The sequence below is a fragment of the Hemicordylus capensis genome, chromosome 2 (genome assembly GCF_027244095.1).
Source record: "Hemicordylus capensis ecotype Gifberg chromosome 2, rHemCap1.1.pri, whole genome shotgun sequence".
Classification (NCBI taxonomy): domain Eukaryota; kingdom Metazoa; phylum Chordata; class Lepidosauria; order Squamata; family Cordylidae; genus Hemicordylus; species Hemicordylus capensis.
In genome coordinates, this window is record NC_069658.1 from 93,458,278 (window position 1) to 93,475,321 (window position 17,044).

The window sequence follows — 17,044 nt, forward strand, 5'->3', positions numbered from 1 at the left end:
ATTTGGTCAGTTCAGAGAGATCTCAGTCTCATCTTCTGTAAACTGCTATCTTGAGGAGGGGACATAATCCAAAGCAAATCTGCATCCCAGATGTGCTAGCCTGGTCCCAAAAGGTGTTAAAAGTCAGGAGAGTTAGTGTGAGACAGCAATTACATTATTTCTTGTGTACCTCTATCTAGTGTGTATTTATAACAAAAGAATATTCAAAGTAACATCAAAAGGGGCACATGTGAGTTAATCAACACATTTGGACATGGCAGGAGCATCCTGTTAGTGAGGTGCGGGGATTCCTGGACAGCAGGTTAATTTCAGCAGTGTGAGACTGGTAATTAAGCCTGACCCATTGTCTCAGTGAGTTTCCACAGACACTGGTAACCAATGCTAGATTGCCCCTGCCTCTACAAATCATTTACCAGGCATTACCCAGCCAGATCTAATCGAACTCTTAATATAAAATGAAATCAGACACAGGCCTATATTTCACATACTTCTGAGTTGGTACCTCTGGTTCTGATATGTTATAGACTGTTCATAACAATAAATCAAAGTCTTTAGAGGAGATGAGTTTTGAGGAGGAACTGGAAGAGTCATTTGGTTTAATCCATGTTTCCTGAAGGCTGATATTGCTACTACATGATTTTGGCTATGACCCAAACTGAATGGAATCACTAAAGCTTTTTACAATAGGTCAGCTGCTGTCCCTTGACCATTTCCTCATTAGTTCCTATGGCCCTTTTTGCATTGCCTGTCCCTGCTCTTATAACCATTATAACCATACTAAGTATTCATGCAAGAGACAATACTATGTAGCAAACCGATCTCCTCCAGTGGATTCTAGAGACCATCGTCCCATTAACTTTGATGGGACTACTTTTCTGTAATTTAGTTTTTAGTTCCTGAAAGGGAACGTGCTATCGGGGACATGCTATCACCCTCCCGATCAAAACGCTGACACTGACTGGGAGTTGCAGCAGGAAATCAGAGAAGCGTCAAGGAGGGGCAGGGCTATAATAATGGGTGACTTCAATTACCCACACAGACTGGGTAAATTCACAGTCAGGTCATGACAAAGAGGTCAGATTTCTAGATACGCTAAATGACTGTGCCCTAGAACAGTTGGTCTTGGAACCGACCAGAGAGAAGGCAACCTTGGACTTAATTCTGAGTGGCACCCAGGATCTGGTGTGGGATGTCAGTGTCATCGACCCTTTAGGGAACAGTGACCATAGTGCCATCAAATTCAGCATACATGTGGGGAGAGAATCACCAAGGATGGCTAACAGACATTTTGAATTTCAGAAGAGGAAACTTCTCCAAACTGAGGAGTATGGTGAAAAGGAAGCTGAAAGGGAAAATCAGGAGAGTCACTTCGCTCCAGAGTGCATGGAGTTTACTCAAAACCACAGTACTAGAAGCCTAGTTAGATTGTATAACCAAAAGGAGGAAAGGTACCACTAAGTCCAGGAAGATTCCAGCATGGCTAACGGGTACTGTCAAGGAAGACATAAAAAGGAAGGAGACTTCCTTCCAAAATTGGAAGGCCTTTCCAAATGAAGAGAACAGAAAGGAACAGAAACACTGGCAAAAGAAATGCAAGGCAACAATAAAGGAGGCGAAAAGAGAGTTTGAGGAACATTTAGCTAAAAGCATCAAGGGGAATAACAAAAACTTCTTTCAATACATCAGAAGCAGGAAACCTGCCAGGAGGCGGTTGGAAAATTAGATTATGAGGGAGTGAAAGGGATTATTAAGGAGGATATGGAGGTTGCAGAGAAGCTAAATGAGATCTTTGTGTCCGTCTTCACGGCAGAGGATACTGAGCATATACCTGTTCCTGAACCAGGCTTTTCGGGGATGGTGGCTAAAGAACTGAGCCAGATAGAAGTGACAAGAGAGGATGTTCTAAACTGTTTGGAAAAACAGAAAACTAACAAATCACCAGGGCCGGATGGCATCCATCCAAGAGTCCTCAAAGAACTCAAATGTGAAATTGCCGACCTCCTTGCTAAAATATATAACTTATCCCTGCAATCAGGTTCTGTACCGAGGACTGGAGAGTAGCAAATGTAACACTGATTTTCAAGAAGGGATCCAGGGGTGATCCAGGAAATTACAGTCCTGTTAGCTTAACATCAGTTCCAGGCAAATTTATGGAAGGCATCCTCAAGGATAAAATTGTAAAGCACATAGAAGAACAGGCCCTGCTGGGAGTCAGCCAGCATCGGTTCCACAAAGGTAAATCTTGCCTGACCAACCTTTTGGAGTACTTTGAGAGTGTCAACGTGTGTGGATCAAGGTGACCCAGTTGACATAGTCTACTTGGACTTCCCACCAGATGCTTCCACAGGCAGGAGTTCAGGGCATGCCCTCTCTCCTGCTGTTACTCCCCCACAACTGGTACCCAGAGGCACCCTGCCCCCGAGGCTGGAGGTGGCCTACAGCCCTCCAACTAGTAGCCATTGATAGACCTCTCCTCCATGAAGTTACCCAAACCCCTCTTAAAGCCATCCAGGTTGTTGGCTGTCACCACATCTCGTGGCAGAGAATTCCACAAGTTGATTATGCGTTGTGTGAAAAAGTACTTCCGTTTGCTGGCCTTAGATTTCCTGGCAATCAATTTCATGGGATGACCCCTGGTTCTAGTGTTATGGGAGAGGGAGAAGAATTTCTCTCTATCCACTTTCTCCACACCATGCATGATTTCATAGACCTCTATCATGTCTCCCTGCAGTTGTCTTTTTTCTAAACTAAATAGCCCCAGGTGTTGTAGCCTAGCCTCATAAGAAACGTGCTCTAGGCCCTTGATCATCTTGGTTGCCCTCTTCTGCCCCTTTTCCAGTTCTACAATGTCATTTTTTAGATGTGGTGACCAGAATTGTACACAGTACTCCAGGTGTGGCCGCACCATATTTTTGTATAAGGGCATTATACTATTAGCCGTTTTATTTTCAATCCCCTTCCTCATGATCCCTAGCATGGAATTGGCCTTTTTCAAAGCTGCTGCACATTGAATTGACACTTTTAAGGAACTGTCCACCATGACCCCAAGATCCCTCTCCTGGTCAGTCACCGATAGCTCAGATCCCATCAGCATATACTTGAAGTTGGGGTTCTTCATCCCAATGTGCATCACTTTACACTTCCCAACACTGAACTTCATTTGCCACTTTGTCGCCCACTCACCCAGTTTGGAGAGATCCTTTTGGAGCTCTTCACAATCAGTTATGGATTTCACTACCCAAAAGAGTTTGGTATCATCTGAAAATTTGGCCACCTCGCTGCTTACCCCTGCTTCTCAATCATTTATGAATAAATGAAAAAGCACCGGTCCCAGTACAGATCCCTGGAGGACCCCACTTCTTACTTTCCCCCATTGCGAAAACTCTCCATTTATACCTACCCTCTGTTTCCTGTCTTTCAACCAGTTAGCAATCCACACATGTACTTGTCACCTTATACCATGACTGCTAAGTTTCCTCAGGTGTCGTTGATCTGGTGGGCCACTGTGCGAAATGGGATGCTGGACTAGATGGGCCTTGAGCCTGATTCAGCAGGGCTGTTCTTATGTTCTAGTTTGATTGTTAACCTATATTCTTTCTCCAGTGTGACCAGCCCTATAATCCATATCACATGGAAAGTGTTGGTAATGAAAATCTATAAATTCTTTTCGTCTGCTCTTAATTCTAATCATGCCTATGATTCACACAATCGTTTCAAGAATTTAGTAAAACATTGGTCATAATCTTTCCTGACAAATTGTTCTCTAATGAATTTAAAAAATAAATAAATCAGTAAAATATAAGTAAATTAACAAAACCAAGCCTCCTGAAGTCTTCATACTTTGCATAACTTCATTAATTACATAAAATCCTGTTCAACAATATTTTGGCACACATTCAATGTTTTTTCTTACATGCTGTGAGATGAACCCATGGAAAAGCAATTCATGCACCACTGTTTTAATGTCTAAAGAGCACCACAGATGCATAGGTAATGAATCCTTTTCACACAGCAATAGTGGCTTAACGTATTAGTCAGCCTCAATAATGTAAAATCCTTTTCCTAAGTTTGGTTTGCAAACCTAATAGACTCCATTAACAAGGGGCCATCTGGCATAGAGCTGTCTCCTTGCTTCTAATTGCTATTTGCTCACATCAGCATCTCAAAGGGGAATCCAGCTAGCTTCCCTTCCTGTTTTTTTCAGACTCCTCAGAGTCATCCTGAATGTGAAATTGGCTGCTGGGACAAACTCAGAAATGTGTCATTCTTTGTTTTATATGGGGTAGCCATATCTTTAGGATGAGCTGCTTCTTTCTGTTATTTTCTATGTTAATCCTTAGTAGCAATTATTGTTTCACCTATATGTCTCCAGAGGTGCACTGAGGTAATTTTTGGAGCCTGGACCTAAAGGCCTTTGGAGCCCCCCGCCCCCCACTGCAAGTTAAGCATCATCCCCCTGTGCGTGCACACACACATGCAGTGACACACACAGTATTTTTAACACATGGGTTCTTGAAAGCACAAAAAGCAACTGAACTCACAAAAATGTAAGAATATAAAACAGGTATATTTATACAAATATGCATTAACCAAAACATTTCAACATACATCTTAAAATATTCCCATCCCACATGTTTCGTTCTCCACTCTCCCCTCTGTCTCTAAAGCACCCAGCACACACTGCCCACATTGCCCAGGACAGACTAAAGAGGATTTGGAGGGCCCCAGGGGATGCGGAGGCCCTGGACCTTGGCCTAGGGATGTGCAAACCAGTTTGAATTTGAACCAGTTTGGTTCAATGGTTCGAATTCCAACTGAAGCAGCCATCAGGTTCAAGCTGCAGGTTCAAATTCGAACCAAATGGGGGGTTGATTTGAACTGGTTTGAACTGGTTTGAACCTCCAGAATTGGGAGAGGTGGTAGCTGGCACCTATGGGTACCTACCACCCAAACCCCAAAGCAATAAGACACTCGTACGATTTTTTTAATGAAGTTTTGAAATAAATTTTTAATTTTTTCTCATAGGGTATAATGGGACTTAAACCAGCCCAGTATTCCCTATTTTGGAGTGCCCATGGGTACCAACAACCACCCAAACCCCAAAGCTATCGGACACTCTTACGATTTTTTATGAATATTTGAAATATTTTTAATTATTTTTCTCATAAGGAATAATGGGACCTGAACTGGCCCATTATCCCCTATTGTGGAGCATCTAGGGGCACAAAAGTGGGATGGATGGTAGGCACCCAGGGGTTCCTACCACCCACAAAACCCCAAGGCAATCAGACACTCCTCTGATTATTGGTGAATTTTAAAAGTATTTTTGGATTCCTCATAGGGAATAATGAGGATTCCAGCAAATGTATAGCTTCACATCAGGAGGAAAGGGGTGGCCTATAGTGGAGTGTGGTAGGTGGTAGTTCCCAAGGGAGGCAAGGAAGGTATCAGCATTATTTGAAAGGAATTGGGCAAAGGGCTGATTTTTAAGTGATTTTTGCATTTTATGTGTCTTTAAGGTTTTTCTCCATAGGGAAGAATGGAGGTTTCAACAGCCCCATAACTGCACTTGGTGGGGTGCTGGGGTGGACCAGAGCGAGTGGTGGTGTAGTGCACAGAGGGTGCCAACCCCCCCCCCCCATGGGTTGCTAACCTATGGGGTACTTGTTTTTGTTGTTCCTGAGGTATTCTGAGTGTAGATTCTTTGGTAACATATGAGATTTTCAGTGACAAACCATGAATCCACTCTCATTTTGGAGTTTAAAACCGGTTCAAATTTGAACCGAACCGGGGGGGGGGTCAAGCAAAACCAAAACCGAACCTCCCTCTTCTGGGTCAAACCCGGTTCGAATTCGAACCAAACCGGGCAAACCGGTTTTGTGCACATCCCCACTTTGGCCCTGAAGTCCAGGGCTAAGAGCACCACTGTATGTACAACCATAAATGTGATAACTTTGTAACACTGGTGTAAACAATTTGTAACTTTTAGTTGCCAAAAAAATTAGGACTGACAAAGATGTGGTGATGGTCATCAGCTTAGATGGCTTTAAAAGGGACCTGGACACATTCATGGAGGACAAGTTCTCCCATGGCTACTAGTCTTGATGGCTATATGCTATTTTCAGGTTTAGAGGCACAATGCCTCTGAATATCAGTTTCAGGGAAGCAATGGCTGGAGAGGGGGCATACCTTTCCTGGCTGGGGGCTTCCTAGAGATATCTGATAGGCAACTGTGGGAAAGAGGATGCTGCCTAGATAGGTCTTGGACCTGATCCAGCAGAACCCTTCTTATGTACACATGCTCACTACCTGACATGACATCTCAGTCCACAGTGTGTTATGACAGTTAGGGTTGCCATATTCTGGCTTTCCAAATCCAGGTGCCTGCCCATTCCAATGACTCAGCTGCCTTCTGGTGCATCACCACATGCAACTATAGCAATAGCACGAATCTACTAGATTGCCATATTTCCCCAGGGAACTGGGGAAAACATTTCCAGGAGCTCTATGAGGACTTCACTGCATTGAGTGGACACTCTGGGCAAGATATAAAGGACACGGCCACGTGAACACCAGTGACAACAAATGAGATCAAGAACCTGGACACACAGCTGAAAGCTGGGAAGGCCCCTGGGGAGGACCCGATTCCACCTGAGGCCATTAAAAATAACCTGGAATTGTGGGCACCCATTCTGGCCTCACTATGTATCTTCATTGATACACATGGCCGCATCCCCAAGGACTGGGGGACCATATTAATTGTCCCCATCTTTTAAAAGGGCAGCAAAAATGACCCATCCAACTACAGGCCTATTAGCTGCTCAACACAATCAGCAAACTTTATGAGAGACACCTGCACTAGAAATTATGGGACTGGTTGAAGCAAGAAAATCTGCTGGCGGAGGAGCAGGCTGGCTTCTGTGAGGGCCGATCTACTATTGACCGGTGCCTAGTAATCCAGCACATTGCTGAAAAGTACTCTTCCTCCAACACATCCTTCCTGTATGTAGCCTTCATTGACTTTAAAGCAGCTTATGACTCCAACTCAAGAGGTAAACTATGGGAGAAGCTAGAGGCCTCCTCGATAGACCGGTGATTGTTATACTTAATATGTATGCTACATACTGACACATTGCTCAAGGTAAGGTGCAACCAGCAGGGACATCTCACTAGTGCCATTGTTACATGAAAGGTGGTAAAACAAGGCTGCATTTTGGCACAGTTACTATTCAACTTCTACATCAATACAATGGTGGGGCAAATTAGCAACTTACACTTCCATCAACTTAAACTCACAGGAGCCCACATCTCCACCCTATTATATGTGGATGATGCAGCAATACTCTCAAGGATCTCAATTGGCCTTAAACAAGCACTGAAGACATTGGCCCAGTATTGCAAGGAATATCTGCTGGATCTTCCACAAAACCAAAATCATGGCCTTTGCCAAAAGCCCCCAAACCCGCTCTGGTTTATACAGTAGATGGGCACAAGATAGAAGAGTTCCCTTGCTTTAAATATCTGGGGATAGTCCTGCATTCCTCCAGCTCTAGGAAGTAGGGATGTGCAAACTGGTTTGGGAGTTCGTGGTTTTGGTGTTGAGGGTTTGATGGTTCTGGGTCAAATTGAACCCCGCCCGGTTCCATCTGGACTGGAACCGAACCCCCTGGTGCGTTTGTGAATTTTTATTTATTTATTTATTTTTAAAATATTTTTTACCTTTTAGCCCCTTCGGGGGGCTTCATCTAGGCTCCAGGGGTGGGGTCCATGAAGGCTCTCCCTCCCCCCCCAGCCTCCCTCATCAGTGCCATGGCCCATTTGGCCGCTGCTACACATGCACAAATGGCCTCTGCGAGGCCTGGCATGGCCTAGGGCCTCGCAGAGGCCATTTGTGCATGTGCAGCGGCCATTTTTTTAAATGGCCACCAAAACAAAAATGGCCACCATGCATGCGCAAGTGGCTTCTGTGAGGCCCTAGGCCATACCAGGCCTTGCAGAGGACATTTGCGCATGCGTGACTGAAGACAAAATGGCCACCATGTGAGTCTACAGTCCTTATAAAGTGGGTGGCAGCAGTGATGAGGGAGGCCAGCAGGGGGAGGAGGAACCTTCACGAACCACATACACACACCCCGTGGCCTAGATGAAGCCCCCCGAAGGGGATAAAAGGTTAAAAATAATTTAATTTTTTTAAAAAAAGTGAAACCCCCCCACCCCGACTGGACCAGACTGGTGGGTGGGGGGTTGAAAGGGTGCAGAATCAAACTGGGCCAGTAAGGTTCAAGTCCATTTTGGACTCGAACCAAAGTGGGCCACCTGGTTCTATGCATACCCCTAATGGAGAGTATGCAGCACTAAATGCACAGAGGTGCTCCTTCACTATTCTTATGTTCCTCTGAAGAAGAGGTGGCCACTATATACCAGCAGCGCTAAAACTGTATGAAGCCAAGCCAATAGTGCACTTATTCTACGCTGCTCACCCCGGCCCCTTCCCCAACTTTTCCACGCTGGAACGCGTGCAATCAAAGTACCTAAGAGCAGTTCTTCATGTACCAAGATGTGTATCTAACGCTATCCTGCAACTAGAGACAGGCCTAATGAAAGTGGAGGCAAGGGTATGGATGACCATACTGAACTACTGGCTAAAGCTCTCCCTTTCTCCCTCTGGCCTAGCCCCACTAACGCTATGTGATGTCTTACAATCCAGTTGGAAACAGACAGCTCTGAATAAAATAAAGTTCCTGGGTCTATCCCCCCTTCACTTTGTTAACTTGGGGTACAACCCAGCCAAGGCACTCATCAAACTATGTATTACAGATATAGTGTGGCAATCTGACATATGCAAGTCCCCTAACTTCCCTGTAAGTGAAGGACTCAGTTATGTCAACACCCCCTTGCCATACCTAATGAAATTGGAGGTCCAAAAGCATAGGAGGGCTGTTACATTGGCACACTGCCATGTGCTTCCCTCAGCCGTGCTTGAACGTCGCTATAGGAGGGTTCCCTGTTAGGGTATCGGACCATATTGGATGTGTGTACTTGAGGTTTTGGACCAGGGATAGATTGGGACTTCTGTTGATGTACCGATCGCCCCACTGCCCAATGGAATCCCTTACTGAGCTCACGGACTTGGTCGCGGAACTTGCGTTGGAGTCTCACAGACTTTTGGTGCTGGGGGACTTCAATGTTCATTTCAGGACCAATTTGTCTGGGGCAGCTCAGGAGTTCATAGTGGCCATGACAACTATGGGCCTATCCCAAAAGGTCTCTGGATCGAAACATATTGTAGGTCACATGGTTGATTTGGTCTTTTACTCTGATCAGGGTGGTGTTCCATGGGTGGAGACTCATGTGATTTCCCCATTGTCATGGATGGACCACCATTTGGTTAAGGTTGGACATACGACCACTTCCCACCTCTGCAAGGGCGAAGGGCCTATTAAAATGGACCGCCTGAAGAGGTTATTGGATCCGGCAGGATTCCAAGAAGCCTTGGAGGGATTTAATGTTGGTTTTGCCGGTGATCCTGTTGATGCCCTAGTTGAGAATTGGAACAACTTGCTCACCAGGGCAGTAGACACGATTGCTCCTAAGCGTCCCCTCCGACCCGCTTAAAAACTGGCCCCTTGGTATACGGAAGAGCTACAGGGGCTGAAGCAGCAAGGTAGGTGACTGGAGCGCAAGTAGAGAAAGACTTTACTTGAATCCAACAGATTACGACATAGAGCACATTTAAAGATCTAGGCTCAGGCAATACGTGCAGCAAAGAAGCGGTTCTTTTCTGCCCGTATTACCTCTGCGAATTTACATCCAGCAGAGTTGTTCAGAGTTGTGAGGGGACTAGTATCTGCCCCCCCTCCCTTGAACCAGAATTTGGAGTAATCAGTTACCCGCTGCAATGTGTTTAAAGAATTTTTCGCAGATAAAATCTCTCAGATTCAGGCCAACTTAGATGGAGACTCCACAATTAATTTGATGTCTGAACTGGAGGTGTCCCAACTATTCCTCTTATGTGATTCAACTGGATCAATTTCAGTTTGTGACTCCTGAGGATGTGGACAAGCTGATTGGAGCGGTGAGGCCTACCACTTGTTCTCTTGACCCTCGCCCAACATGGCTTGTTCTATCTAGCAGGGAGGCTGTTGTAGGCGGCCTGATGGAAATCATAAATGCCTCTCTGAGGGAGGGCAGGATGCCTCCTTGTCTCAAAGAGGCAATTATTAGACCTCTTCTATAGAAGCCTGCATTAGATCTCTCAGAGTTGAGCAATTATAGGCCTGGTTCCAACCTTCCATGGCTGGGAAAGTTAATTGAGAGGGTTGTGGCCTCTCAGCTCAAGGCGGTCTTGGAGGAAACTAATTATCTAGACCCATTTCAAACTGGTTTTGGGGTGGGCTATGCGGTGGAGACTGCCTTGGTCAGCCTGATGGATGATCTCCAATTAGGAATTGACAGAGGAAGTGTGACTCTGTTGGTCCTTTTGGATCTCTCGGCAGTTTTTGATACTATCGACCATAGTATCCTGGAACGTCGGAGGGTGTTGTGGGTGTTTTACAGTGGTTCCGCTCCTACCTCTCTGAAAGATTCCAGATGGTGTTGATTGGAGATTGCTGCTCTTCAAGATCTGAGCTTAAGTATGGTGTCCCTCAAGGCTCCGTACTTTCTCCAATGCTTTTTAACATCTACATGAAACTGCTGGGAGAAATCATCAGGGGATTTGGAGCTGGGTGTTACCAGTATGCTGATGACACCCAGATCTACTTCTCCATGTCAGCTTCTTCATGAGCTGGCATTTCCTCCCTAAATGCCTGCCTGGAAGCAGTCATGGTCTGGATGAGGGAGAATAAACTGAAGCTGAATCCAGATAAGATGGAAGTACTTATTGTGCGGGGTCAGAACTCCAGAGACGATTTTGATCTGCCTGTTCTAGATGGGGTCACACCCCCAAAAGGAACAGGTCAAAAGTCTGGGAGTACTTCTGGATCCACACCTCTCCCTGGTTTCTCAGGTTGAGGCGGTGGCCAGGGGTGCTTTCTATCAGCTTCGGCTGATATGCCAGCTGCACCCGTTTCTCGAGATCAATGACCTCAAAACAGTGGTACATCTGTTGGTAACCTCCAGACTTGACTTCTGTAATGTGCTCTATGTGGGGCTGCCTTTGTACATACTCCGGAAACTTCAGTTGGTTCAGAATGTGGCAGCCAGGTTGGTCTCTGGGTCATCTCAGGGAGACCATATTACACCTCTGCTGATGGAGTTACACTGGCTGCCGATAGGTTTCCGGGCAAAATACAAAGTGCTAGCTATAATTTATAAAGCCCTAAACGGCTTAGGCCCTGGGTATTTGAAAGAACGTCTTCTTCATTATGAACCCCACCGTCCATTGAGGTCGTCCGTGGAGGTCCGTCTCCAGTTGCTGCCAGTTCGTCTGGTGACCACACAGAGACGGGCCTTCTCAGTTGCTGCCCTGTGGCTATGGAATGTGCTCCCTATTGAGATACAATCCTCCCCATCTCTGACAATATTTAAAAAATGTTTAAAAACCCATCTTTTTACTCAGGCTTTTTCAGCTTCTTGATAATGTATACGTTTTAAATCTGTGATTGTTTTTTTAAATTGTTAGTTTTTAATTGTTTTTATGTGTTTTTATATGTGTTATTAACTGTTTTATTATTGTGAACCGCCCAGAGACACAAGTTTGGGGTGGTATAAAAGTGTGATAGATAGATAGATAGATAGATAGATAGATAGATAGATAGATAGATAGATAGATAGATAGATAGATCCCAGTCTCAGAGCACAAGTGCCCCTGTGGCTCAGGGCAGGTAGAAACAACAGGACACATTCTTCTGCAGTGTCTGTTCTACAGGGACATCTATTCCTCTCTCACCTTACCACTATTACATGCCTATCCTGGACCAACGGACCAGTTCTACACCTCTTTTGCTGCTCTCCGATAGCAACCCTCCTGCCACCTACAGTGTCGCCATGTTTTGTGAGGCAGCTATTAATATCCAGTGGATGATGATCACGCATTCCCAGAGCCCACCTCTATGAACTAGAGGACATCCATGGCTGCTGCCTTAGGGCAGCATCCCAACAACCTATAGATCCACAACTTCCTAGCTATTATTTTACTGGCTTATATTTTTGTGTATATTATATGATATCCTTTTAATGCATATTAGCTCTTATTATTTTAAATGATAACTGTCATGATTTTATATGTTTTAAATCTTTTAAAACCTTTTCTTACTTTATGAGCATGCAGCGCAATCTAGGTTACTGCTACATGGTTTATTCCTATGCTTCTTTTTGCAGCCATAATTAAATCAAAACGTAGCCCATAGTCTATAATGTCTCTTATTAGAGCCATAGCTAGATTTTTAGTGCAGTCACATGCCTATTTTTTATATTTTAAATCATTTTATGTTAGTAATGCATTTTAGTGTCTTTTAAATTTATTATTGTATATTTTAAATCATCTTATGATAGAGTATAAAATCTTTGCTACTTAGGGTTAAAAATGTACTTTATGCTGGTCTGTGACCGTAACAAAGATTGATTGATTGATTGAATCTGTGCGCCTAATTTGCATATTATGTAAATTGGCTTAAAATAATTTTAGAGCACCAGAATAGTGACTACACATTTTATTCCATAACTCCACTTCTACAAGGGCTAGAGCTTAGCTTTTTTTTTTTTTTTTTTTAAATGCTAGCTGAATTCTGGGTGAATCGACTTCCGGTTGGGACTGCCAAAGCAGCGGATGCCTCTCTGACAAGGGAGGACTGAGCAGGAGAAAAAAGAGGATTTTGAGGCTTCAAAATCCTCCCTTCATCGTCCTAGATCAAAGGATTTGATTCAAGATAACCCACGTTTTCTCATATGCTGGTAATCTGATGCGGGGACCGGGCTGAAGAGCGCGGTTTGTTGTCTCAAGTTTACCAGCAGGGAAAGGGGCTCCATCTTTGCTAAACTCCTGCTCAGGAATTTTAAAGCTGCTGAGCAGACAATCTCTTTGGTTTGGATATAATTAATGTGAAAAGTTTGAAGAAGCTCACCTCATCAGTGATTCAGTGATTGATGAATGATGATGAAAATCCTCCTGCGTTTCTGGGAAAGTTGCCACAGATAAGCCTGTAAATTCTCTTTTGGATTATAATTAAAGAAAGGACTTTTCCCCCCTTTTTCTTTTCTTTTCCTTCTGCTTGTTAACTATTAAGACTGGAAACTTAAGTTGTTGGTTTTAATATCTGGAAAGAATTCTATCAGTGGGGATTGTTGTTTCTCAAGTTTAAAGAAGAGACGTTTTGCTGGTGTTTTTTTGGGGGGGGGGGTTGTTGTTCTTTTTGATACTCCACACCACCGTGAGAAAGTTTTGACGGCCACTGATATGCTGCAGAATTGTTTATACTTGAGAACAAGCTCAGGTTTTTACTTTCTGTTTTGAGATCAAGGACAAACATACTTGGGCAAAGAATTTTCTTCTTTAACTCCTTCATGTCATTATGAGAGGCAGGGAGAAACCTCATTCAAGCCAGACACACATACAAGCAAGGAAACTTTCGCTCCCAGATACAGGTGTGGGGGAAGCTAAAGTAGCTGTAGCCATGGACCAAACATTGATTGAGATGAAACAAATTTTGCAGTCAAACGCAGCTGCCCTGGCATCAAATGCCACTGACCTCACAGGTCATTTCTGATGTAACCCAAATGAAGCAAAATATGGCTGAGATAAATGACAAAACTTCAACTATTGATGAGATTGATTACAAATTTTTGGTTGATGCACTAAATGCTAAAGGAATACGTTTCAGATGGGAATTTCCGGAGGGAATCTCCTTCTTCTACAAGAGCAAGAGGAATAGATTCAGTGAGCCCCTCAAAGCACAAGAATTTTGGCGGAAATACAAAAAAGACTTATCTTCTGAACATCCCGCTTCATAAATATATAACTTAAGGCACTCTAGATGGATTACAAACGAACTTACAGATTTTTATCTTGGAATGTAAATGGTCTGAATTCCAAAATTAAGTGAAACAGGGTTTTTCATTTTCTTAAGAAACAAAATTTGGATATAGTGTGTTTACAAGAGACTCATATTAGAAAACATGATCAAAAATTTTTGGTAAATAAAGCCCTGGGACAAGAATTTGTTTCTTCAGATAAGAAAAAGAAAAAAAAGAGGAGTAGTATTTTATGTTAAACAACAATTTGAACCTAAATTGATCTTTAAAGATGAAGAAGGTAGGGTATTAGCACTGGAAGTTTTAATATCTGGAGTTAAAACAGTGATAATTGGAATCTATGCCCCTAACGAAAGGAAAGTTGAATTTTATAATTATTTGGATCAAAAGATGGCAGATTTATCAAATGCTAATTTGCTTCTATTGGGAGATTTTAATGGAGTTGTTTCAACAGCTTTGGACAGAAAATCTGATCTATTGGAAAAGAATTTACAAGGTAAACTTCCTAAAGCATTCTTTGAATTAGTAGACCATATGGATCTTTATGATTTATGGAGAATTAAAAATTCAAATGCAAAAGAATATACCTACTTTTCAGAAAGATATCAGTCACATTCCAGGATAGATATGGTCTGGTCATCCCAAACCATTATAACTCATTTTAAAAAAAAAGGATATCCTACCTAGGACATTCTCAGATCATAATCCAATTTGTTTTGCATGGAAGAAGGAAGGAGCGACCTCATTTAGGTGGAGACTGAATGAATATCTTTTGAAAAAACCAGATGTGGTTGAGAAAGCCAAAAAGAAGTTAAAGGATTATTTTGAACTGAATTTAAATCAAGGATTGGATAACAAAATTGTTTGGGATGCAAGTAAAGCGGTCATGAGAGGTTTTTTTCATACAGCAAAATGCATATTTTAAAAAACAAAGAGGATTGAAAAAAGAGGTACTACTGATGCAGATTTCCATAAAGGAAAGAGAACTGATATGGACTAAAGATAAGAAGAAGATCTCTCAAGCTATTAAGATCTTACAACATCAACTCTCTATGCTAATAACAAATGAACTTGAGCAGAATCTGAAGTATATTAAGCAAAGATCATTTGAATTTGCAAATAAACCAGGCAAGTTGCTAGCTTGGAAAATTAGACTTGAGAGGAAGAAAAACTTTATATCTAAAATATCTACTAAAAATGGGCTCTCTTATAATGGAAAGGAAATAAGGATGGACTTATTTAAATATTACTCAGAATTATATAAAGGCAAAACAGTAGAAGAAGAAAAAATGAGCAGTTTCTTAGAACTAAAAATATTCCAAAACTTTCTCATCAACAAATAGAAATTGTGAATGCTCCAATAACAGTTATGGAAATAATAGAAGCAATAAATCAAGCTAAACCTAATAAGGCCCCTGGGCCAGATGGACTCTCAGCTCTGTATTACAAACTACTTAAAGATCAAATTCTACAACCGATTCAATGGACTATGAATGACATTTTACAAAAAGGGATTATGCCAGATTCGTGGAAATATGCAAATATTACAATAATCCCAAAGCCAGATCAAGACTTAACATTAGTCAAAAATTATAGGCCAATATCACTTTTAAATAATGATTATAAACTCTTTGCTGTGGTTTTGGCAAGAAGACTGAAAGTGGTATTATGAGACTTTATTCATGAGGATCAAGCTGGCTTTTTGCCAAAGAGACAATTGAGAGACAATGTTAGAACAGTTTTGAATGTATTGGAGTATTATGAAAAACATGATGACAAACAGATGGCGATGATCTTTTTGGACGCAGAGAAAGCTTTTGACAATATTTCATGGCAGTTCATGTGGGGACTATTAGAGGAAATAACAGCTGGTAAACATTTTATTAGAGCAATTAAAACTATTTACTTGGAACAATATGCCAAGATTATTGTAAATGGAGAACTATCTGACAATTGTGTAATACAAAAAGGGACTAGACAAGGTTGTCCACTTTCTCCATTGCTTTTTATATTGGTTTTAGAAGTGCTTTGTAGATCTATTAGGGAAGATGATGAATTACATGGTCCCAAAATTGGGAGACAAGAATATAAACTGATAGCCTTTGCAGATGATGTTGTGTTATTTTTAGAGAATCCAATGGATAAGATTGAAAGACTTTTGGACAAGATATAGCAATTTGGCCAGTTGGCTGGATTTTATATAAATAAGACTAAAACTAAGGTTCTGACTAAAAATATAGACCAGAAAATTAAAGATAGATTTGGTGATATAAGTGAGTTAAAAGTGGAGAAGAAAGTGAAATATTTGGGAGTCTGGTTAACAAATAATAACACTGTGTTGTTTTCAAATAATTATGTTAAAACATGGAACTCAATGAAAAATGATTTGCAAAGATGGACTAAAATGAATTTATCTCTGATGGGAAGAATCTCAGTGGTGAAGATGAATGTTTTGCCTAAAATGTTATTTCTTTTTCAGACTATTCCTAAAATTAATAACTTGACTTGTTTTAGGCAATGGCAGAAGGATATAACTAAATTTGTTTGGCAGGGGAAAAGACCAAGAATAAATTTTAAGAATCTAACAGATGCAAAGGAAAGAGGTGGTCTTACCTTGCCAGATTTAAGGCTATATTTTGAGGCTGTATGTTTGACATGGCTAAAGGAATGGATAACATTGAGAAACCCTAGAGTCCTTGATCTGGAGGGATTTGATAGAAGGTTTGGATGGCATGCTTATCTATGGTACGAAAAAACTAAAGCACATAAAGATTTTCTGAATCACTATGTAAGAAGGAGTTTAATGAGGGTATGGTTAAAATATAAAAATTGGTTGGAACCAAAAACTCCATTATGGATATCCCCGATTGAAGCTATATCATGTAAAGAAGTTAATATGCAGATGGCTGGGGGTACGTATAGAGATCTGTTGTATTTTCATGGAAAGGATTGTAAGTTAAAATCTTTAAATGAATTACAAAATGTGGTCAGAGATTGGTTTCAGTACTATCAGTTAAATGAGATGTATAAGAAAGATCTTAAAGTTGGATTTGAAGATCAGATTTTGAATTTT